Raw genomic sequence first — 25002 nt, forward strand, 5'->3', positions numbered from 1 at the left:
GCTTTTTAACAAAAAAGCACCAACTGAATGACCACATTTGGAGACAATATGGGGGTCACATTTCAGGCTTACTGTGCAGGGGAGACCCAGGCTCGCCCAGCCCTGCCTCCGCAGTCCTTGCTGCCCGGTGTGGTCCTCTCCCGGCCGGCGGTGGACGTGGAGGGACGTGCGGTGTGTGTCAGAGGGAGCGGACTGTGCAGGTGATGGGAAGTGGGCGGGAACAAGGCTGGTGCTGGACCTTGCAGGGGACACAGCTTCCTCCCAATCTGGGTGTGCGGGGAACCAGAGGACCCCAGTCCTCACTTCAAAGCCCTACCCAGCCTCGGAGCCAATCCAGTCCAAACTCCAGTCATGGTAAATGGTCACTTCTTTGACCCTGAGGTCACAACCACGTCACCTTATTGCCGGAGCAGATCCCCACGCTCAGCCCTGGGCTCCAGGAGCACCGTCCGGCCCGCCTGGACTTGTGGATGTTCCCCGGGGCCCTGAGAATGAGAAGGACAGGACTGAGGAGTGGGAGGGCACTGGGGCGAGGGGAGGATTGACAAACAACCACGCAGATGATCGTGGAGACGTCAAGGCTCCCCATCTCAGAAAAGTAGAATTCAGGCCCCCGGCCTGTGTGTTGAAAGGATGGGTTGGGGGCCGCTGGATGGGCCCCGCCCAGTCTGACCAGGCCTGCAGCTGGCCTGCTGCCTCTCGGTCCCTGCACTGTCCTCGGTCCAGAGAATGCAGCAGGAGAGCCCTTGCACTTGCCCTGGGACCTAATGGCCAGGCTGAGGACTAGTCTGATTCAGTTCTAAGCCACTAGGCACAGCCATGGGAATAGAAGTCTCTGGCCAACCCTCTGGATTCCTAGGCATATAGGGAGGACATGGCAAGAGGAGAGACCCTTGCCCTGGGTCCCCCCATCTCCCTCACGCTGCCCCCAGCCAGGCTCGTGTGATAGGCCCACGTTATCTCTTTGAATCTGCACAAAACATGGAAGATGCACATGGTCGTTCCCGCTGTTCCACGTTAGGCATTAAGAAACCTGCCCCAAGTGTCTACCGTGGAGTAAGTTTTAGGGCCAAGCACACGCACCTGTGGCTCCCAAAATTCAGCACCTGCTCCCAACATCATGTTGAAATTGCGAAGGGCTGAACACCAAAGGGCGTCTTTCCTGGTCCCGGTCTCTTATGCTGATAACCTCTTCTTGTTCTTCCACGATCCCTGTTCTGCCTTCTCCTCTCTGCCCTCTGCCTTGGCTGAACTTCACACCAGCATCAAAGGCTCCCCTGCCCTCTAGCTTCCCACTGGGCTTGGCAAAGGGAGGCCCCCACGGAGATCCAAGGAAGAGAGATGGGAGGAAGCAGGCAGAGGAGACGCGAGGAAGGCAAGGTAGGAGCATTTCCCCAGCCCTGGCACTCCAATTCCCGGTTCTCTCCTACAGCTCCAGCTCTCCCGCTGGATTCCAGTCACTGCCCTTGCACTGGACCCTTGGCCCAGGGATGGTAATGGCTCTCTCGCCGCTGTTGCTAGCATTGCTGGAAACGTCATCTCTCGTTGGTTTTCCGTAATCCTGCCCCTTCCCTCGTACCCTGCTCCCTCATGAAACCCTCCTCGGTCACCCTGTTCAGGTGTATCTTCTCTCTCCCAGGGGTTCCTGACTGAGCTCTCCTGTTTGCTCCCTCTTCTCAGCTTGCGGTACTCTTGTCTTCCCTCTTCGCATACCCCGTGGTCCCCCGGGTCTACTCTTCCCTTCCCAGCCCCCCTCCATTAATCGTCCTCTGACACAAGATGGAGCTATTGCTTCTGAAGAAAAGGATACAGGATGCCCCTGGTTCTGCGGGGGGCAACCCAGGCCCTGTGTCTGACCATGAAACTTAAAGCTTGGCCTGTGCTGGGGACACATGGACACCCGGGTGGGAGCAGGCAGACCCCTGGCTCTCCACAGCTGTGCCTCTCACTGGGTCTGAGGAGACTCCTACCAATACCTCCTAGACCTGTGTGATGGAACAAGTGTGGTCCAAGGAAGTCAGTCAGTAGAAGATTCTACCTGCTCCTTACCAACCTAGGCTCTTCGGGGCAGACCTTCCTCGGGGTGACTGACAGTGTCAGTGTAGGTATTTTAGTCTTTGTCATTCCTTCACTGTGGGAAAGGGTTGGCAGAAATCCTCTTACAGAATTTATTTTAAAGAATCCAGAGGAGGCTTTTACAAGTCCTTTTTATATTCCGGCTGAGCGATTGAGTGCAAAACTGGAGATTTCATGTGGTTTGGCGCCATCTAGTGAGTTAGGAGCCACCTGTCTACCTGTGGGTCACTCAGCTCTCCTGGAAGTCAGTTTGCCTTCTCACTGGGCAGACGTTCTCTGACTTAGGTGTGCAGGAAAGTCATCCGTTTGCTTGTTAAAAATAAGGATTCCTGGGCTCTACCTGAGGTTTTAACTCAGTCAGGAGGGAATCTAGGAATGTGTTTCTCTAACTAGCATCTCAGATGTTTGTGAGGCAAGGCTCTGGCCCACACATTGAGAACAACTCTCATGAAGAACTGTATCTTCTAAGTGTCCTGCTTTGCGTGGATAATTATGTACACTGACATTGTTCTAAGAACTGTGCTGACCACTCCTAAATCTGTATCTTCAGCAAAAGCTCCTGAGTTTCAGGCTTGTGTTTTTGACTGGTGGCTTCATCACTATGACTAGAGATAGACACACAGATTCACCGTGGTCATCTCTGAATCTCTGTACCTCATCCTCAACCCCCTCTTATTCAGGGGAGGGTCAGTCTTTTTTTGTGCTATTCAGGCCTTCAACTGATTGGAAGAGGCCCACCCACGGTATGGAGGGCAATCCGCTTTACTCCATCTATCAGTTTAAATGTTAAGCTCCTTCAAAAACACCTTCACAGAAACACCAGGATAATGTTTGGCCAAATATCTGGGCACACCATGGCCCCGTCAAGTTGACACGTAAAATTAAGTAAGCATCACAAGGCCACCCTTGTCAACCTGGCACCTATCACGTCATCTTAAACCATATTTAATTTCCAAATAAAGACAATAAGAAGGTCATAATTCCACCTCACACGGGACAACTGTCCTATGTACAATTGAAAAATGCACTAGCTCCTCCTCCAGAAGAGGAAGTAAAGTCCTTGAGTGACATTTACTCTTCTTCTTGATATCTTGTAGCTTAAATACTATGATGTTAAATTAACAATACTTGGGCTTCCCTGGTGGTGCAGTGGTTGAGAGTCCGCCTGCTAATGCAGGGGACACGGGTTCGTGCCCCGGTCTGGGAAGATCCCACATGCTGCCGAGCGGCTAGGCCCGTGAGCCATGGCCGCTGAGCCTGCACGTCCAAAGCCTGTGCTCCGCAACGGGAGAGGCCACAACAGTGAGAGGCCCGCGTACCGCAAAAAAAAAAAAAAAATTAACAATACTTAAATATTATCATATAAAGTCAATACATGTTATGCTTCATGATAAAGGAATAAGACAGGGAAGAAAACAAAAATATTTAATATATGTATTATGTATCTTATATAGAGATATTATATATAATAATACAAATTATAATATATATAATATATATCTTCTTCCACTACTCATTCACTCATCCCATCTTCCTTTTGCTTCACGGTAGGGTGACCCAAACCTTCATCCCTGAAGCGTCTGAGCCATTCACAGTCCTGCCTGGATTGGGTAGCTGTCGTTTTCCATTGATCCTAATCACAGGGCATGGTAATATTTTAAAACACCCTAAGGAATCTCCCATAGTCCCGACATATTCCTCTTTACCGCCCTTGTGGAGTCACAGTCCAATTTCTCTTTGATAGTCAGGCTCAGTCACATAAGTCAGCACAGTAACTCGCTTCTCTGCCTGTTGATTCAGAGGCATGAGGAGCTCAAAGTGACTGAGCGGAAGTCTTAACTCTCAGTTTAATGGAATCATTGTTGTGTCTTCTGGGGCAAGCATTCCTCCCTCTGGAATGAAGACCTCTATGCCAGCAGAGCATAAGGTCATGGGAACAGGAAGCAAAAATTTTGCTAGTGGGTCACTAGGGGTCATCATGAGGGGTGACACTCCCATTCCCACCCCTTAATGCCTGGACTTGTGAATCTGGGCAATGCAAAGAAAGGCATCATATATTGGGTGCTGATTCGGAGCCTATGTAGCTTTCTGGAGAACCATGCCCCCGTCCTGCAACATATTGCCACCTAGCTGGCACTATAATTGAGTCTTCAAGAGGCCATTCCACTGTTGAATCGAGCCATCTGCTTCAGGGTGCTGGTGAACACGGCAAGACCAGTGAATTCCACAAGCATGTGCCCATCGCCGCACTTCCTCCTGCCTGACTGCCTTCAAACTGGGACGTCAGTGTTTTCCTGCCTTCGGACTCAAACTGAAACAGCAGCCCTTCCTGGGTTTTAAGACTGCCGGCCTTCACACAGGAGCCACACCATTAGCTCTCCTGGGGCTCCAGCTTGAGCTGGAGCTGCAGATCCGGGCCTTCTCAGCATCCATAATCACGTGAGCTAATCCCTTACAATTAAAAAAAAAAAAAATGAGTGTGTGTGTGTGGGGGGATAAATAGATAGATAAATAGTAAATATATATAAATATCTTCTATTGCTTCTGTTTCTCTGGAGAACTAATACAGATTTTGGTTCTCGGAGTAATGTTTGACCAAATAGCTGAGCACCCTATGACCCAGTAGAGTTGATATATAAAATTAATCATCACAACACTTTTTCCTTCTTTTAGATCTTTTAGGCACCACCATATTCCCAAACCATACCAGAAAACTTGAAATTATCCTTTAGACTGTCTTCTTCCTCATCCCTCAGACTGCATTGGTTGAAATCATGGCTCTACCATTTACTAGCTGTGTAAACTTAGGGAAGTTACCTAACCTCTCCGGGCCTCAGTCTACTCATATGAAAAGACATTTAATAATACCTACCTCATAAGGTTGTTTTGAGACTTAAAGGAGTTGATATTCAAGGAGCTTAGAAATGTCTAACGCCTAGTAAAGGGCTAAATGTTTATTAAATAAAATAAATTTTATAACTAAATAAATAAATCCAGGGACTTCCCTGGTGGTCCAGTGGTTAAGACTCAGTGCCTCCACTGCAGGGAATGCGGGTTCGACCCCCGGTTGGGGAACTAAGATCCCACATGCTGTGTGGCGTGGCCAATAAATAAATAAGTAAATCCACGTAAAGACTACAGGACAGCAAATAAAAAAATCTTTGAAGCAGAGAAAAGAGAAATTGGCTCTAAAATTGACAATTAAACAGATAACTGTCTGCTCAAAGACAATAATGAACAACAGAATATAGTGGAATTATATCTTTAATTTGCTGAGAGAAAAAATAACTAGAATTATGCAACAATAAAAAATATTTTTCAAATACAAAGATTCACTAAATTAATTTTTTTTTTTTTTTTTTTTTTTTTTTTTTTGCGGTACACGGGCCTCTCACTGTTGTGGCCTCTCCCATTGTGGAACACAGGCTCTGGACACGCAGGCTCAGCGGCCATGGCTCATGGGCCTAGCCACTCTGCGGCATGTGGGATCTTCCCGGACTGGGACATGAACCCATGTCCCCTGCATCGGCAGACGGACTCTCAACCACTGCACCACCAGAGAAGCCCTCACTAAATTAATTTTGAGGCAAACAAAAACTGAAGCAGTTGACCACCAAAGACCATCACTAAAAAGAAATCCAGAAGATTCTTTAGAAAGAAGAAAAATTATTCCAGAAAAAATATCTGATATGTAGAATAGAATAATGAGAAAAGAAAATAGTAAAGATATGAGTAAATCTAAGTAATATTGACTATATAGTACAGTAATAATGATAATGCCTTATGAAATAGAAAAGGAGAACAGTAATAGCATGACAATAGCAGAGAAAGTATGTGAGCCTTAAGCACTTTGGTGGTGGGGGGGGTGGTAATTTGGAAGGAGGAGGTATCCCTTAGAGGCTTGATAGTGAAAGGAAGGGAGGAAGAAACATTTGAATTTAAGTGTCCTTAGAAACAGAGAGTATCACAGAATCAGAAGCATGCCACCAATGATGGCACACACACCACCATTCATCAAAGAACCTGAACTCCATTGTACCAACAGAAGAGGGCACTGTTGAACTAAGAGATGCAGTAAGCCAGCCTCTCAGCCTGGGTTCCCACCACAGCAGAGTTTGAGACCAGGGCTTGTATGCAGATCCCTTGAGAAGTGATCGCAGGGAACAGATGCGAGGGACTAGGGAAAGAGTCAAAGGAAGGAGGGTAGATCAAGCCAAGGGTGCGCCATCAAGCTGGTTACTGCTGTAGGCAACTAGGGCTCAATCTTGCTGGAGGCCCTCTGTGGAGCCCTGTAGAATACAGCATTGTCTGCCCTAGGGATAGAAGGAGGGGGTATTTCATCACTAGTTTAAATGTAATTTAACCCCACTGGTTGATGTGGCAGCCATGGAGGTGTGCTGTTTGGATCTCCCCTCAAGAAAGAATTTGTCATTTAGTTGAAAGGAGGGCAGCCTCCCACTGCAGTGCCCACAGGATTGGCCTTGGCTTTGGAATGAGCTGTGTCCTTCTGGGGCAGCATCCAGTTAGTGAGTGAGCACAGTGGTGGGTCCTAGGACTTTGCCATACGTAGTTAGAGAATCTTTATCTTGTGATGAGAACTTTTAAGATTTACTCTTAGCAACTGTCAAATATGCAATACAGTATTATTAACTATAGTAGCCATGCTGTACATTACCTCCCCATCACTTATCTACTTTATAACTGGAAGTTTGTACCTTTTGACTTTCTTCACTCTTTTTGCCCAGCCCACCGACCTGTTCTCTGTATTTATGAACTTTGGGGTTTTTTTGGGGGGGTGGGGCGTGGGGATTCCACATATAAGTGAGATCATATAGTATTTGTCTTTGTCTGACTTATTTCACTTAGCATAATGCCTTCAAGGTCCATCCATGGTGTCGCAAATGGCAATATTTCATTGTTTTTTATGACTAAATAATATAATACATATTAATATACACAAATATATATTAATTTATATAATATATATTTTATATATCCATTCATCCACTGATGGACACTTAGGTTGTTTCCATAGCTTGGATATTGTAAATAATGTTGCAATGAACTTGGGGGCACATATATCATTTCCAGTTAGTGTTTTCATTTTCTTTGAATACATTTCCAAAAGTGAAATTGCTGGATCATATGGTATTTCTATTTTTAATTTTTTGAAGACCCTCCATACTGTTTTCCACAGTGACTGTACCAGTTTACATTCCCACACACAGTATCACGTACTGTTTTTAGCCTTCAGGCTTCAGCAGAAATTCTGACACCACCATAAATGTCCAATTCAAGATGAAAAGATGTTCAGCCTCTCTGTAGTCATAGAAATGTAAATTAAAGCAATAATAAAATATCATTTTTGACTCATAAGGTTGGCAGAAATTAATAAGAGCAATAACAACCAATTTGGGGCAAGACCTGGAGCAATCCTGCAGGGAGCTGATGAGAATGTGGCTATAATTTTTTTCTTTTCTTTTCTTCATATGGAGAAAGGAGACTTCTGTACCTTGAAAACACTAATTACAGTTCACTGTTTTTTTTTTCAAAATCTAATATGCAATATATCAAAGTGTTAATTCTTTTTTTTTTTTTTTCGGTATGCGGGCCTCTCACTGCTGTGGCCTCTCCCGTTGCGGAGCACAGGCTCCGGACGCGCAGGCTCAGCGGCCATGGCTCACGGGCCCAGCCGCTCCGCGGCATATGGGATCCTCCCAGACCGGGGCACGAACCCGTATCCCCTGCATCGGCAGGCGGACTCTCAACCACTTGCGCCACCAGGGAGGCCCTCAAAGTGTTAATTCTTAAAGCCTAGTTTATCTTAAACCTTCAAGCTCAACCTACAAATCAGTTTCTTCTGTACAAATCCAGCAATGAAAAAGAAGTATAAAAATTGTTTCTACTGGCTCTTTGATTAATGTCAACTAACTTAAGTGTAACAGATTAAATCCTTCTTAAACATTTACTTCATTTATTTTTTAATTAATCACACTTCCTCAGACATTTGAAAGTACAATCACGAATTCAATATATTGGATTCTTCCAGGTAATTGAAACTCCTGTCATGGCAGACTTAACAAGAGCAAAATTATTCTCAGCAATTATGAGAACTGCAAATTAATAAATCAGTCTTGCAAATGTGGTGTGTCAGATTCTCTTACCCATTTCCAACATCGTAAAAACAGAAAAGCAGACAAAGCACATATAAAGCAGTAGAATGATTTCAACACTTGTTACAAATCCCATACAAGATAACCCACTGGAAGGAATTCTGCATCCAGTGTTTCATTATCTCTATAGTTATTTTATACCTGTCTAGGGTTATAAATTGCTACCTCAGGAAACAAAATTATGATCTCAGCTGAATGATTCTATTCCAGCTGCAGGTTGAAAAGTTGACTAATTTTACTGCATGGTTTGAGATGTGTCTGCACCCTCTTTCTCTATTACTTGCTTACCTGTCTCATCGCCCATTTTTTCTAGAGTACTGTGTTGGCACAGGTGGAGGTGATGAGCCTACATGGGGTGGTCACTCCAGCTAATGGGGCCTCATCCATAACCACAGGCTGGCGAGTTTATACATCCTCATGGGAGAGCCTACCCTCTCCTCCACACCAGGAGGAAGGGAAATGTCATGCAAGCCCACCCCTTGAGAATGCATCCTCCCATTTTAGATCAACAAGGAAGCTTCTGTGACGGGCTTTCTTCTCTGTAAAATTTAACTCTTTGTTTAAAAACAAGCCCTCCTATACTCAGCCAGGGAGTACCAGTGGTAACACTCCTGTTTATGAATCTTTGGGGAACAAAGTCCTTTCTTATCAAAGTCAGCCATGGTTGAAACACAAATAGATATACACGCCCCTCATAAATTTTGTTGGCATATCATAGAGTTTGCCAATCGCCCTCTTCTCCCTTCCCTGTTTATCCCAGGTGGAGTCACAGACATCCTCCACCGGCCTTCCTAGTTTCTCCACTCCCCTGCCTGTCATCTGGGGGCTAAGAGTAGGTCTTGTCTACATGGACCCAATACTTGGCCACCAGGAATGAGCCTAAACAGGTTCAATTAGCAATTGAACCTACTGCTGCCTTGCTGGTATGTCCAGGGCCAGGCTTCCATCTCCACTGCCAGCAAAACTCACTACTAAAACACTGAAATTCTCCCCTAGTCCCCAGCCTCCTTGGGTGGGACCTTCCCTTCCTATACCAGTGTTTCTTCAAGGGTGGCGCCGGATCACTTGAAGCAGACTCATTTGAGGTGTTTGTTAAGATACAGAATTCCAGGTCACATCCCAGACATACTGAATATCGGGGATGGACATAGCTCTCCTTCAGTTTGAAAGGTGATTCTTCCACACACCAGAGTTTGAGCACCCTCGATCATCCTTGTCCCTGCCTTCCTTGGACCAATGGAGGTGGCATCCGAGTCCCCGCTGTGAGTGGCGTGGACCTAGGACTCTGTTGACCCTCTGACCGTGGGCATCACCTCTGACCAGCATGACCCTGGCAAGGAGCCACCTTTTGGGTGTAATTCTCAACCATTTTTACTTAAATCCCAGCATGCTCTGTATTCATGGCTTAACTTATATTCTTCCTTAATTTGACTTGACTGCTTTTGTTTTTTATTGCATGATAATTTATTCCATAAGTGCCCCCCTTTTGATAACTTGAAATACTAACGACATGGTTTAATTTCTCTCATAGCAAGTGAAGTTTCTGCCTCGTTAGGACACTCTCTGAGGGGCCACCAATCACAGACTGGCGGGTTTCAGGCCAAAGAACTATTTCCTTCAGTTAGTTGTAGAACTGGAAGCCTGTGCCGAATTGTGCAACTGCAGTGTGATCAGTGCTTTCAGGCAGGGAAACAGCCTCCTTTAGGAAAGGCAGTCAATTCTCTTAGGAAAATGGAGCTTTCAGGTTTGAGCTGCAAAATGAACAGGCCACTCCGCAGCTGGGATGGCCAGGCTCCTGGAGAGCAGGGGAGGGAAGTCCACTCTTTCTTGCTCTGGGCAGCAATGCAAAACCCATCTTCTGCCCCTTCTACTCTGAAGAGTAGCACCCACATCCTTCCACATGGGCTCTCACCCCCGCCCTTAGCACCCGCCTCTGTGGGTTCTAACCCTCAGGATCTTTCCTCTACTTCCCAGGTAGATAACTGATAGATGGACCACACAGGTTATGGATGGTTTGCTGTGTTACCTCTTTTTCTAAGTGAGTCTGAATCTCCATGAGACACGCACAGAGCCATGATGTGTCAGACCTTAAGATGATCTGGTCCAACTCCTCCTCCACGGACAAACAAATGAGCTCAAAGCAGACAATCATCTGAAAAAACACATACTAGGAAGGGGTGGAGCCTAGGTGTGAACAGTCAGAGCCCTGATCTCCTTCCAGTGCCTTCTTTATGCCCCACTACAGACATACTACATGGAGAAAAAGAAGGGACGGTCCCCAAACACTGACCTACCTCCCTCTGTCCACTGCTCTCTCCAGCCTTAACCTCTTCTCTGCATGCCAGACTCATGCATCCATCTGTCTGCTGACAGCTCCTCTTGGGTGTCCAACAGACATGTCCAAAACCAACTCGTAGCCCACCACCTTCAATTTCCTCATTTCAGTAACTGGCACGTCTGTCCTTCCAGTCGCTCAAGTCAAACACCTTGTAGTCCCCCTTGCTGTCCCTCTTATAACACGTTCCATTCACCAGCACATCCTGTGTCCTCCACTTTCTATGCAGGATCTGATCTCCTCTCACCAGCCACACAGTTGGACCAAGGTCCTAGACAACATTTCCTTACATCACCATGGCTTCCTGAATGGTCTCCCAGTGTCTACACCTTTCCCCTTCCTGCAATCTACACTCCACACAGCACCCCGGGTGAACGTGAGCCACCCCTCTCTCATGACCCTCCCACAGCTCCATCTCAGGGTAAAAGCTGTGGTTCTCACAGGCCCACAAGTCCTACAGGACATATAACACCCTCGGCCCCTCCTCCTCTCCCATGGCTCCCGTCCACACTCTGCTCAGGCCACCCTGGCCTCCTGGCCCTCCCTCATCCCTCACACTTGCCCAGCCTGCCACAGGCTCCAGACCTTTGTTCACTCTTTGCTCCTCCACCAACTATCTCCCCATATCTTTGGCACTCACACCCTCACATCCTTCAGGCCCTGCTCAAATATCACTTCAAGGAAGAGGCATTTGACCACCCCATATAAAATTGGAATGATGCTCCTTCCCCATACTCCCTACCCCCTTGCTCTGTTGTTCCCTGGAGCACTTACTATCTGACATACTTTATATTTACCTGTTTATTTACTTTTTTATCACCTTGTTCTACAATATGAGCTCCATGATGGTGGGGAATTTGCCCTGTTCACTGTTGAATGCCCGGCATGTAGAGGGGTGCCTGGCACTTAGTAGGTGCTCAATAAATATTTGGTGAATGAATGGGTGAATGGATGATTCTTGTGGGATATGCTGTGTGAGGCATTTTACGTTCACCATCTCACTTCATCCTCACATACCTGTAAGATGGGTATCATTGTCCTCATTTTACAGACGAGGGAATGAATGCTTAGAAGGGTTAAATACTGAAAACAAAAGCTTCACAGCGCTCATTGCTGGTAATTGGTAGGGTCAGGATTTGAACTCAGTTCTAATGAATTCAAAGCCCATGCTGTTCACATAAAACCAAACCAAAGGAATCAAACATATCACCCTTCTTAGATTTGCATTTTAAAAGACATGGTATGGAGGACATGGTAAAGTATTGAATCCCTAATCGTGGGATTTCATCCACTCTAGCATTAGACCTTCCATGACCCCTCAAGCCATTCACCTAGGTGTGCCTACCCTGTCTGCACCTCTGTCTGCAGCAGGGGCAGCCTCACTGGGTCCCTTTTCATGCAGCTGGCTTGGAAGAGCATCCCCAGCAAAAGCTGTCATCGTTACCCTGCTGTGCTAACTCTGTCTCATTTGTAGCTAGACACTTACGTCTTACCAAAACATTAGCACTGATGGATGAGATGTATCTCTCCAGGGCTGCTCTAGAGCTGTGATAAAATGAGCAAGCCCATTTTTGCCTGTCTCTCCTCCCCTCTGAGTGCCCTCTGAGCCATCCCGCACCTTTGCTGGGGTGCCCTCCTCCTGCCAGTCACACCCAGAGCCTTACTTTCATTTCACGTACACAATGCACACTGTTGCCCTCATCACTCTCTTGGATGGACACACACACAGATATAAACACAGAGTTGTTCCTCCCTATCTTCAGCTTTGGAAGGCAGACCTCAGGGCGTTTTGTGAGAGTCAGACAGGGCATTACAGGTTCAGGCAACACCTTGAAGAAGTCAATAATGTCAGGAAAGGGAGGAGTGTGTTTGAAAAACAGCAAGTAGGCTAGTGTGTCTGCATCAGGGAGGGGCATGGAGCAGGCTGGGAGTGGTGGAGAGCACAGCTGTGAAGGTCAGGGGGGCAAGTGGTGGAGGGGGGTGTGAGGCATCGTCCTGGATCCTGAGTGCAGAGCAGAGTTGTGGTGGATGCATCATCACCGTCCTCCACAATCCTCCTCCCCTACCCTGCATGGGTCAACTCCTAGCCAGTGATGTTTCAGAAAGCCACCCATGGGCTTCCCTGGTGGCGCAGTGGTTGGGAGTCCGCCTGCCAATGCAGGGGACATGGGTATGCGCCCCGGTCTGGGAAGATCCCACATGCGGCGGAGCGGCTGGGCCCGTGAGCCATGGCCGCTGGGCCTGCGCGTCTGGAGCCTGTGCTCCGCGGCGGGAGAGGCCACAACAGTGAGAGGCCTGCGTACCGCAAAAAAAAAAAAAAAAAAAAAAATGCTTAACAATTCTTGGAGGCCAAGAGTGCGTCGGCATGTCAGTTTGGAATAGTGGGGGCACTAGGCACCAGGAGAGCTTGCTTCACTTGTAAGCTCTTCTTCGTGAACCTCTACTGGGTGCTCACAAGAAAGATTGGGTGCAGGGGAGCAGATTGACGAGAGTCTCCTCTGACACAGGAGGGAAGAAGGTAATGATGGCTGAGTGGGACAGGCACAAAGCCCTGTTGCCTCCCTGGACCCTTTTCTCCTATGAAGCAAAAGCCTTAAGCTGTTGAGGGAGAGAGAGTGCACCTTATAGATGCATGGTTTCTGAGAGAAGAGGAGGAGTAAAATCCACCTTTCTTGGGAGAAGGTAGGAAACTCTCCCCCAGGAAATAGGCAAAGAACCATCACTGCTAGAAGAAGAGTAGAAGTAAAAATCCTCTACCCCCAGGGACAGCAAGAAAGATCTTGGGTCCAGAATTCTACGCTGATGTCAAGAAAACAGCATGACTGGGAAAAATGTAGATCAACGGAATAGAGAGCCCTGAAGTAGACCCATATGAATAGAGTCAACTGATCTTTGACAAAGGATCAAAGGCAATATATTGGAGAAAAAACAGTCTCTTCAACAAATGGTGCTGAAACAACTGGACATCCACATGCAAAAAAGATGAATTAGAATCAGACCACCCTTCACAAAAATTAACTCAAATGGATTAAAGACCTAAATGTAAAACATAAAACTATAAACTCCTAGAAGATAACCTAGGTGAAAACCTAGATGATCTTGGGTATGGTGATGACTTAGACACAGCAACAAAGGCACAATTCAAGAAAGAAATCATTGAAAATCTGGACTTCATTAAAATTTAAAACTTCTGCTCTGAAAAACAAAAACAAAAACAAAAAAAACTTCTGCTCTGTGAAAGATAATGTCAAGAGAATGAAAAGACAAGCCACAGACTGAAGGGAAATATTTGCAAGAGACATATCTGATAAAGCACTGTTACTCAAAATATACAAAGAACTAGTAAAAGTCAACAATAAGAAAACAAAAACCGGGTTAGAAAATTGGCCAAAGACCTTAAAAGACATTTCAGCACTGCCATACAGATGGCAAATAGTGTATGAGAAGATGCTCTACCTCATATATCATCAGGGAAATGCAAATTGAAACGAGATACCACCATGCACCTATGAGAATGGCCAAAATCCAGAACACTGACAACACCAAATGCTGGTGAGGATGTGGAGCAACAGGAACTCTCCTACATTGCTCATGGGAATGGAAAATGGTACAGCCACTTTGGAAGACAGTTTGGCGGTTCCTTACAAAACTAAACATACTCTTACCATATGATCCAGTAATTGTGCTCCTAGATATTTACTCAAAGGAGTTTAAAACTTATGTCCACACGAAAACCTGAACACAGATGTTTATAGCAGCGTTATTCATAATTGCCAAAACTTGGAAGCAACCAAGATGTTCTTCAGTAGGTGAATGGATAAATAAACTGTGGTACACCCAAACAATGGAAAATTATTCCACACTAATAAGAAATGAGCTATCAAGCATGAAAAGACCTGTAGGAACCTTAAATGCATATTACTAAGTGAAATAGGCCAATCTGAAAAGGTTATATCTGTATGATTCCAACTATATGACATTCTGGAAAAGGCAAAAATACAGACAGAAAAATGATCAGTGGATGTCAAGGTTTGGGAAGGGGGAAGGATGAATACACAGTGCACCAAGCATTGTTAAGGCAGTGAAAATACTCTATGATATTATAACAGTAGATACATGTCATTATACACTTGTCCAAACCCATGAAATTTACAACACCAAGAGTGAACCCTAAGGTAAACTATGGACTTTGGGTAATTATGATGTGTCATTGTAGATTCATCAACTGTAACAAATGGACCACTCTGGTGGGGGATGTTGATAACAGGGAAACCTGTGCATGTATGGTGTACATACATGGAGTACATGGGACATCTCTGTACCTTCCTCTTTATTCTCCTGTAAACCTAAAACTGCTCTAAAGAAGTCTTTAAAAAAGTAATGAATGAATTAATAATGTATAAAATGAAATCACAAATAAATAATTAATACAAATGAGAGCAAGAAAAGAAAAATAATGGAAAAGAACAAATCGAACAAACAAAACCATGAGCAACATAGTAGATATAAAGCCAACCAAGTCAATAATTAAATTACATGTAAATCATCCAGGAGTTCTACTTTTAACTAAGATGGAATAACAGTGACCAGATTTACCCTCCTGCCTAAAACTTTTAAACTGGACAAAATTCACAAAACAGTGGTTTTGAGACGTTTCACATTAGGCAACAGAGGACAGTGATCCCTGATAGATGGGGAACAAACAAGGTGAGACCTATGATTGCCCAGGCTTACTCTCTTGGGAGAAAACCTACTGTGGTTAGGAAAGGCAAACCTGGAAAAGCCCAGAAGACTGCATGAGATAAGGAGATATTTCTCTGAATGTCCAGAGAAACTAAGGTAGCTAGAGTTTCCAGTAGAGAGTACCAGAGAGGAGAGAGCTGCACAGAGAGAGAACCTCAGAGATTCTCAGAGAGTCTAATGACTTCTACAGAATACTGATGAGTGTATTAATGTGAGGAGAGAATTGAGACTGAGGAAAGAACCACTCAAAAGGATTAGAGGGACAAGTACCTGATGCTCACACTAACTAGGAACAGTGCCTGTTCCCACCTCATAATCCATGGGGTGTTGGGTAGAGTACTCAGAAATGTCTTCCTCAGTATTGGGAAGCAATTAGCCCTAGAGTAAACATGACTCTGGTCCCACATAACAGGTCTTAAAAGGAGGACCTAAAAGGATCAAATGACTTCCAAGTAATTTATCTGCATCCCAGAGCAAAGCTCAGGAATATTTATAGGAATACAAAACTATCTAACAGTCAACAAAAAAATTCACAATGTCTAGTATCCAATAAAAAATTATTAGACACCCAAAAAAGCCGAAAAATATGACCATAATGAGGGGGAAGAAATCAATCAGCCATTTAAAAATGACAAAGAATTGATACAGATGTTAAATTTAGCTGACAAGGACATTAAAATAGTTATAACTGCATTTCATAGCTTCAAAAATTTAAGTAGAAACATGGACAATATAAAAGAGACACAAATCAAACTTTTAGGATGAAAACTACAAAATGAAGAAGTACACTGGATGGGATTAACAATGGATTACACATTGCATAAGAAGAGGTTAACAAACTTGGATAGTTTCTTTTGCTATGTTTTCAAGTTCACTGATCCTTGTTCCTACTATGTCTAAGCTTTTGTTAATCTTACCTGGTATATTTTTTATTTCAGACATTATAGTTTTCACCTCTAGAAGCTCAACTTGGACTTCATCTTCCATTTCTCTGGTTATCATGTTTAATTTTCCCCCTAACTTTTTTTAAAATTAATTTTTATTGGAGTATTAGTTGATTTATAAAACTGTGTTAGTTTCTGCTGTAGAGCAGAGTGAATCAGTTATACATACATTCACTCTTTTTTAGACTTTTTTCCGATATAGGCCATTACAGAGTATTGAGAAGACATCCCTGGGCTATACAGTAGGTCCTTATTAGTTATCTATTTTATATATAGTAATGTGTATATGTCAATCCTAATCTCCCACTTTATCCCTCCCCCCCTTCCCCCCTTGGTAACAGTAAGTTTTTTTTCTACATCTGTGACTCCATTTCTGTTTTATAAATAGGTTCATTTGTACCATTTTTTTAGATTCCACATATAAGCAATGTCATATGGTATTTGTCTTTGCCTGACTTACTTCACTCAGTACGATAATCTCTAGGTCCATCCATGTCACTGCAAATGGCATTATTTCTTTTTTTTTTTTTTTTTTTGAAGTACGCGGGCCTCTCACTGTTGTGGCCTCTCCCATTGCGGAGCACAGGCTCCGGACACGCAGGATCAGCGGTCATGGCTCACGGGCCCAGCCACTCCGCAGCATGTGGGATCTTCCCAGACCGGGGCACGAACCCATGTCCCCTGCATTGGCAGGCAGACTCTCAACCACTGCACCACCAGGGAAGCCCTATTTCATTGTTTTTTATGGCTGAGTAATATTCCATGTATACGTATACCACATCTTCTTTATCCATTCTTCTGTCGATGGACATTTAGGTTGCTTCCATGTCCTGGCTATTGTAAATAGTGCTGCAATGAATACTGGGGTACATGTATCTTTTTGAAATATGGTTTCCTCTGGATATATGCACAGGAGTGGGATTGCTGGATCATATGGTAACTCTATTTTTGGTTTTTTTTTAAGAAACCTCCATACTGTTCTCCACAGTGGCTGTACCACCCCTAGCTTTCTGAATTACCATTTTAAAGGGGTTTTTATTTGTTTGTTTTACTAATTCTATCATCTGTGTCAATTCTGGTGTTTCAATTGATAGATTTTCCTCCTCCTTTTAAGCCACATTCTTCTACTTCTTTATATGTTTGGTAATTTTTATAGGATCCCTGTTACTGTACTTTGCTGGATGCTGCATATTTGTGTATTTCATAAATATTCTTGACCTTTGTTTGGAATTTAAAGTACTTGGAAACAGTTTGATGCTTTCTGGTTTTGCTTTTAAGCTTCGTTTGGGCCAACCAGAGCAGCATTTAATCTAGGTTTTTTTTGCCCCACTACTGAGGCAAGACCAGTCTGATTACACTACCCAGTGCTTCATGGATTGTGAGGTTTGCCAGCCTGGCTGGTCATAACAGATACTATTTACTGTGTGACTCTAGGTATTGCCCCCTTTTATCCTTTCAGGGTGTTCTTTCCTCACACACATACACTGAACAGCCCTCAACTGAGTACTTGAGGGGAGCCTCTGTGTTTTTCTAGAGTTCTCCTTACCTGCAGCTTTCTCATCTCTGTTACTTTGCCTCCTTAAACCCCATTAGCTCTACCTGTTCAGTGCAGGGGGCCCACTAGGCTCTGCTTGGTTCCCCCTCCTTATACCACAGCCTAAAAACTCTTTAGGCAGAAAGTTAGGGCCATCGTGGGGATTACCTAGTTGGTGTCCTGCATCTCAGGGATCACTGTCTTCTGTTACTTGATCCAATTTCTTGAATCCTGTTGTTTCATATATTTTGTCTGAATTTATAGTTATTTCACATGGGAGGATAAATCCAGACCTTTTCCTCTATCTTGGCCCTGGCGTTTTAAAAAAGCATTTAAAACGAAGTACATATTTGAAATTGGATTATTGCACTTAAAATGTAAAAATACTTATAAGTTCAGAACTGAAAGTTTTTGTAGTTAAAATAAGAAATTTTATTATATCCCGGAATTTATGATTTGTCTTTAGATTTTCACCTAGTTAAAAAACACACACACAAATAACAATGCCAAGAAATTTTTTTGTTTAAGGGGAAAGGTAGGGCCTTTCTGAACTACCCAGACAGGGGTCCATATGGTGCTGTTCTGCGTTCCCATCATAACCTAAAGGGAAACGTTCACAATATCTGGGGCCCTTGATGTCCTGCAAATAAAGGAGGAGGATGTCCTCAAATTCCTTGCAGCAGGAGCCCACTTAGGCGTCAGCAACCTCGACTTCCAAATGGAACAGCACATCTACAAAAGGAATCTACATGGCATCTATATCATAAATCTGGAGAGAACTTGGGAGAAGGTTCTGTTGGCAGCCTGCACCATTGCTGCCGTTGAAAACCTGGCTGATGTCAGTGTCATATCCTCTGGCCAGCGAGTTGTGCTGAAGCTTGCTGCTGCCATCGGAGCCACTCCTATAGTGGGTGCTCCACTTCTGGAACCTCCACTGACCAGATCCAGGCAGCCTTCGGGGAGCCAAGAGTTCTGGTGGTTACTGATCCCAGGGCTGACACCAGCCTCTCACAGAGGAGTCTTATGTGAACCTGCCTACCATCGCTCCCTGTAACACAGACTCTCCCCTGTGCTATGTGGACATTGCCATCCTGTGTAGCAGTAAGAGAGCCCACTCCGTGGGTCTGATGTGCTGGGTGCTGGCCTGGGAAGTTCTGCACATGCGTGGCACCACCTCCCGTGAACACCCGTGGGAGATCATGCCTGATCTCTGCTTCTACGGGGATCCTGAAGAGATTGAAAAGGAAGAGCAGGCCTCAGCTGAAAAGGCCGTGACCAAGAAGGGATTTCAGAGTGAATGGACTGCTCCAGCTCCCATGTTCACTGCTACTCGACCTCAGGTCACAGACTGGTCTGAAGGCACAGGTGCCATCTGTGCCTATTCAGCAGTTCCCTACTTAAGACCAGGGTGCTTAGCCCACCACTGAGGACTGGTCTGCAGCTTCCACTGCTCAGGCCACTGAATGGGTAGGAACAACCACTGAGTGGTCTTAAGCTGTCCTTTCACAAACTCTTACAATGGAAATAGGTTGATGGAAAATAAACAGTTGCTAGTAAATAAATAAATATATAAATAAATAAATGGAAAAGTAGAAGGAAAGAAAAGTGGTAGAGGATGGGGTAAGCAGTGATCATTAATCAGAGAAGGGAAGAGGGAATAAAGTAACAGCAAGAAGAAATCTGTCTTAGTTATCTACAACCATTGCAATGGGAAAGTCTGGCTAGAAACCAGAAAGTCTGGGTTTAGCTTCTGTGACCTTGGAAATGGCACTTAAACTATTTGAGTTTTTGTAAAAAAAAAAAAAAAAAAAAAACTACACTAGTGTTACCAGGAAAATATTATTAAATAATAGATTAAAAATGACTATTACAGGGCTTCCCTGGTGGCGCAGTGGTTGAGAGTCCGCCTGCCAATGCAGGGGACACGGGTTTGTGCCCCGGTCCGGGAAGATCCCACATGCCGCGGAACAGCTGGGCCTGTGAGCCATGACCGCTGAGCCTGCAAGTCCGGAGCCTGTGCTCCGCAACGGGAGAGGCCACAACAGTGAGAGGCCCACACACTGCAAAAAAAAAAAAAAAAAAAAAAAAAAAAGACTATTACAATGCCTGCCACATAATAAAAAACAGAATAAATATTAATTCCTTCTCTCTGCTTAATCATTTATATGGTTCACAAATGAGCAGCTTCAATAGAAACCCTGTTTTAAAATGTAGGTTTTATTATTATTCAGGTATGATAAGGCCAACAGATCAGGAGACAATTGCCTTTGAGAAGACAATTCCAAGAGGAGGGGGTACACTACACCAGGCAGGGCCACACAGAGAAGCACCAGGGTCAGTCAGGAGGCAGGGAGAGTGGGAGGAAAACATGGGCAAGAGCCTTTATTTTCCTGTGAGAGGGAACAAGTAAGGCAGGGTAAACAAGCTTAAGGATTTCTGGTTTAAATAATTTCAGCAGGTTCTGGGGTGTAGGGCCTGTCTCTACTTGTCCCATACCTGACCCTGGGGTGATTAGGGCAGATGGATAGTGGTCCAGAGTGTGAGAGTTGGATAGAGGATAAGGATGGGGTATGGGTTCTAGATTGGTTGGTTTGCATATGAAGAGCATCGCTTGTGTCTTTACTATGTCTAGGAATTAGCTAGCCCTGAGGGGGGCAGTCTCTCCTGGGGCAGCAAGGCCCCCAGATGTCAAAGCATTAGAAATGCAGAAAATAAAAAGGTATAATTAACTCAAACCCTGATCACTAAGATGGATTAATGGTGCTGTTCTTCTATGCCCAGACTTGGCCTTCCCCTTCTGCAGCAACCATGGAGACTATTGGTGACTTGTGGTGAGTGGATCTGGCTGTGGGCCAGAAGCCGAGGCCTTCCTTCCACACCTGTGTCTGCTCCACAGTCCGGAGTCGGAGCCTAGGCCAGGAGTGCCAGAGGCTGGTTCACCCTTAGGAAATAATGCCACCTGGTGTTAGTCCAAGTAATTAGCTTAACGCAGTATGCAGGGTGTTATTCAAGTGTTTCTTATAAATAGGTAATGAATTACTGACAATGACTCCCCAGATTAAAAACAACATTAAAGAAGAAACTTCCAGTCCCCAGAAGGTATTATTAGCCAGTCCATCCCTGCCCATGACTGGCCCTGAGTGTGATCCTTTGCACAGCCAAGGCAAGTGGAATCACCTTGGGAACACCTAGAAGCCACAGAGCCATGTGTTCTGACTGGTGTCTCCATCAGGTTCTCTGCCCCGGCTTCTCCCCTTTTCACTGATAACAAGTGAAAAGGAAGGGTTGACTGAAGCCTTGGCAGCATCCTGCTTCTGAGATCTGAGCTCTACCCGACATTGCGCTGCCTCCCAGCTCCCCTGGTAATGAGAGCCGCTGGGCCTGGGAGTCAGCTGCCCACCCAGGCCTGTGGACCAGCGCAGATGCCAGGGCTTGGCCCCACTGGGGCGTTAGTGCACTTGGTCCATGGGTCATGGCTGAGTGTTTAGGTCCCCCTTTACACAGAGCACATTTGCTTTCTTGTCCATAGACTACACTCCCGAGCCCAAGAAAGCTGTTGAATAGAATAGAAAATAGAAATAGAAAGTCTCATCATTTTCTCTGCTTTTTCAAGTTTCTATTTGGGCATCCCACTCTCACCTCAAACTTAACTCATTAAAGATAACAATTCTTAGACATGGAAGAGGCTGTAGAGAGGACAATGTCTGGGGTTCCTTAGAGGCCTTGAGTCTGAGTCCATTCAAATGGTTTGCAAAAAAAAGGGGAATGTGCATTTTCTGTGATTTCCATCCCAGCGGCAATCAGATGTTCAAAGGGCCCCTGAGAAGCCATCAGATATACCTCCTCTCTCTGGACGCCATCTCCTGGCCTCCCAGGCTCCGTTAGAGCCTCTTGCTTCCTACTTCATGGAGAATACTGAGATGCCCTTTACTCTCCATGCTCACATTAGGCTCACCTCTGTCTGTACATTTACAAGGTTAGTCCTTCCACCCGACCCCCAAGTTACCCCTCCCATCTTAAATTTTGAAATTTAAGATTTCTTCTCCCTGGTCTATAAACAGGCTTCAGAATTTCCTATTTCGAAACAAAACAACTATGACACCTGTCACTTCTGCATGTCCCTGTCATATCTCTCTGCCTCACACGTTCTGCAGTTTCCTACCCACCTCTTACTCTTTTCTCTACTTCATTGTCAACCACATGTAATCTCCGAAAACTGTATCCATTGTCAGTAGCCTGTCTCCTCCTGAGTTCTAAATGTACACTGCCAAGAAGCCATATAGCTGATGGATTAAAGGCGGGGAGTCTGTGGTCAGCAAAACTTGGGTCAAAGCCTGGCACCACCTGTCAGCTGCTGCATGATCTCCTGCTGTTTATTTAACCTTTCTATGCCTGAGTTTCCTTCTCTGTAAAATGGATATAGAGGATATAATACCTAAAACGTGGGTTGTTGTGAAGGATGAATAAGACCTATAAAATACTCAGAACAGTGCTGGCATATAATAAATGCTCAATAAATGTGACCTCTTATTGTTTGCACCTGCACCTCCCAAAGATACTTACACTCAACATACCTAAAATTGAACCTACATTTTCTCCTTGAACTTCTTCTTCCTCTCTGTTCCCCATTTGTGATTAATACTTGCCTCCAAAGGCTGCAGTAACTCAGGCCCATTCATCACTTCAGGCTCCCTATGTCTCTCCTATTTGGTCCCTCTGCCTTCACTCTTTCCTCAAAAAGCCACTCTTCAAACCGCAAAGTCAGCTCATCTTATTCCTTTCCGTAAAAATCTTCAATGGCTCCCTATTGCCTACCAGATAAAACCCACACTTTTAAGCTCACCACATAGAGCCCTGCGAGCTCCGGACTCTGCCCCCTTTTTCCAGGTCGTGCTGCCCCCTTCCACCCATCCCAGACCTGCTTCCTCCCGTATGCTCTCCCCAGGCCAAACTGCTGGCAGGCCCCCGAGGAGCTGTGCTGCTTCAGAGCTTCCTTCCTGTCCTTCCGGACACCAGCGGCATTTCAGTGCCTCACCCTTCCAGACCTGCGGCTCTGCACGGCCTCCTGTGCCACCCCGCCCCCACTCTCCTCCGGCGCATCAGCGCGGCACACCGTCAGACATGGCTTCCTGGACATACTCTGCCACGCTTCTGTGCCTGTACCCAGAATGCTTCCTCCCGTTTCCTCTGTCAAATACTCATCCTTCAAGTTTTGCTCCCAGGGTCATGGCCGGGTGAAGCCACGCCGCTTCTTCAGGCTAAGCTGGCCCCTTTCTCTGTGCTGCTCTGGTCCCAGTCCCAGCGCTCTCCTCTTCCACTGTGAGGCTCTGTTGAAGCTGCAGTAAGACATCCTCCAGGACAGGGAGGGGCACACCCCACCCCCACCCCTGTCTCCCATCCCGCTTTGTTCTCTCCTGGGCACTTGTTAAACCATCTGACATGCTGCTCATTTGCCCATCTCCCCTCACTAGAAAATAAACTACATGAGGGCAGAAGCTTTTGTCTATTTTGATGTATCCCCAGAGCCTAGAATAGTGACTGGCATGTAATAAGTGCTCAACAGGGACTTCCTGGTGGTGCAGCGGTTAAGAATCCGCCTGCCAATGCAGGAGACACGGGTTCGATCCCTGGTCCAGGAAGATCCCACATGCCGTGGAGCACCTAAGCCCATGCACCACAACTACTGAGCCCGCATGCCACAGCTACTGAAGCCCGAGCGCCTAGAGCCCATGCTCCGCAACAGGAGAAGCCACCACAATGAGAAGCCCGTGCACCAAAACAGAGTAGCTCCCTCTCACTGCAACTAGAGAAAAGCCCACATGCAGCAACAAAGAACCAATGGAGCCAAATATAAATTAATTAATTAATTAAAAAAAATAAGTGCTCAATAAATATTTGTTGACTAACTTGTCGAATCACGGATCAATGTTACATTATCTACTTTTGTTTCTCCGTAGCTCATATATTGTCTGCCTCTAGTAGGTACTAAGTATGTGTTTTTGAATGAATGGATGGGTGGATGAATACTTTATCACATTTACTAGCCCATTTTAAAAAGTTCAAATACTAATATTGGATTCCAAGTTCTCCATCTTCTAATCCTAGCCACTCAACTTTGAATCCTCTATGTCTCAGCATGAGCCCTTTTCTTGAGCTTAACCACTCTGCTCACTGCCCTTGACTCTATCTCAGACACTGTTCTCTCCACACCCCTGCCCAGACTCCAAACAGAAATACTATTTACCCATTTATTCAACTCATATTGATTAAGCAAGTACTTGAGATAAGCCAGTCACTGTTCCAGCCACTGTCCTCCACCTGTGCTCGTTCCACTTCTTTCTTTCCTCTTTTCCTTCTTTTCTTTTCTTGTCCTCATGGACAAGTTGACCTTGACCATTCAGACCCATGTGACTCTCCCTGTGGGCCCTAATAACCCATATTTTAGCACCTCATCACTGGCATTATTAACCTATAAGCAGATATTACACATATGTAGATTTTACAGAAAATGGACTTTTAAAGAACCAGCACTTAATATTTCAAACATTTTGTATGGAAATCTAATTTTTTTCAACATCTTCCGTCTTCTTAAATAGAGTACTATCTACAGAATATCCATCTAACTTTTATAACTCAAGGTCATCAGCATTCTGTGATGTGATAATGTACCAAGAGGAGTAACTGGTAAAAGGAAAGGGCATGAGTTTTGGAGTTAAACAGTCTTTGCAATGACCCCCCTTTGTGGTCCCTGGGGTCTCCTGAGGTCACCTCCTGCTCTCTTTTAATGTGTTGCTAACCTACAGTGGGCTTAGGAATCAGAGGACAAAGTTTATAGAAATATTTGTAAACTATATGTAAACAGTGTCTTAAGTGAGGGCATGAGAGATTCTCCTATGTATAAAATCTATTTGTTTTGGGTTTTTTAAAGTTTTATTTATTTATTTATTTATTTTTGGCTGCGCTGGGTCTTCATTGCTGCACGCGGGTTTTCTCTAGTTGCAGCGAGCTGGGGCTACTTTTCATTGCAGTGTGTGGGCTTCTCATTGCAGTGGCTTCTCTTGTTGCGGAGCACGGGCACTAGGCGCTCAGGCTTCAGTAGCTATGGCACGTGGTCTCAGTAGTTGTGGTTCGCGGGCTCTAGAGCGCAGGCTCAGTAGATGTGGCACACAGGCTTAGTTGCTCCGCGGCATGTGGGAT

At 45.1% G+C, this 25002-nt stretch overlaps 1 pseudogene; it reads left to right on the forward strand.

Moving 5' to 3' along the window:
- Positions 1-981: 981 nt before the first annotated feature.
- Positions 982-19299, forward strand: LOC132503518 (small ribosomal subunit protein uS2-like; annotated as a pseudogene).
- Positions 19300-25002: the final 5703 nt, after the last annotated feature.

Source organism: Mesoplodon densirostris, chromosome 2 (assembly GCF_025265405.1).
Source record: "Mesoplodon densirostris isolate mMesDen1 chromosome 2, mMesDen1 primary haplotype, whole genome shotgun sequence".
Lineage (NCBI taxonomy): Eukaryota > Metazoa > Chordata > Mammalia > Artiodactyla > Ziphiidae > Mesoplodon > Mesoplodon densirostris.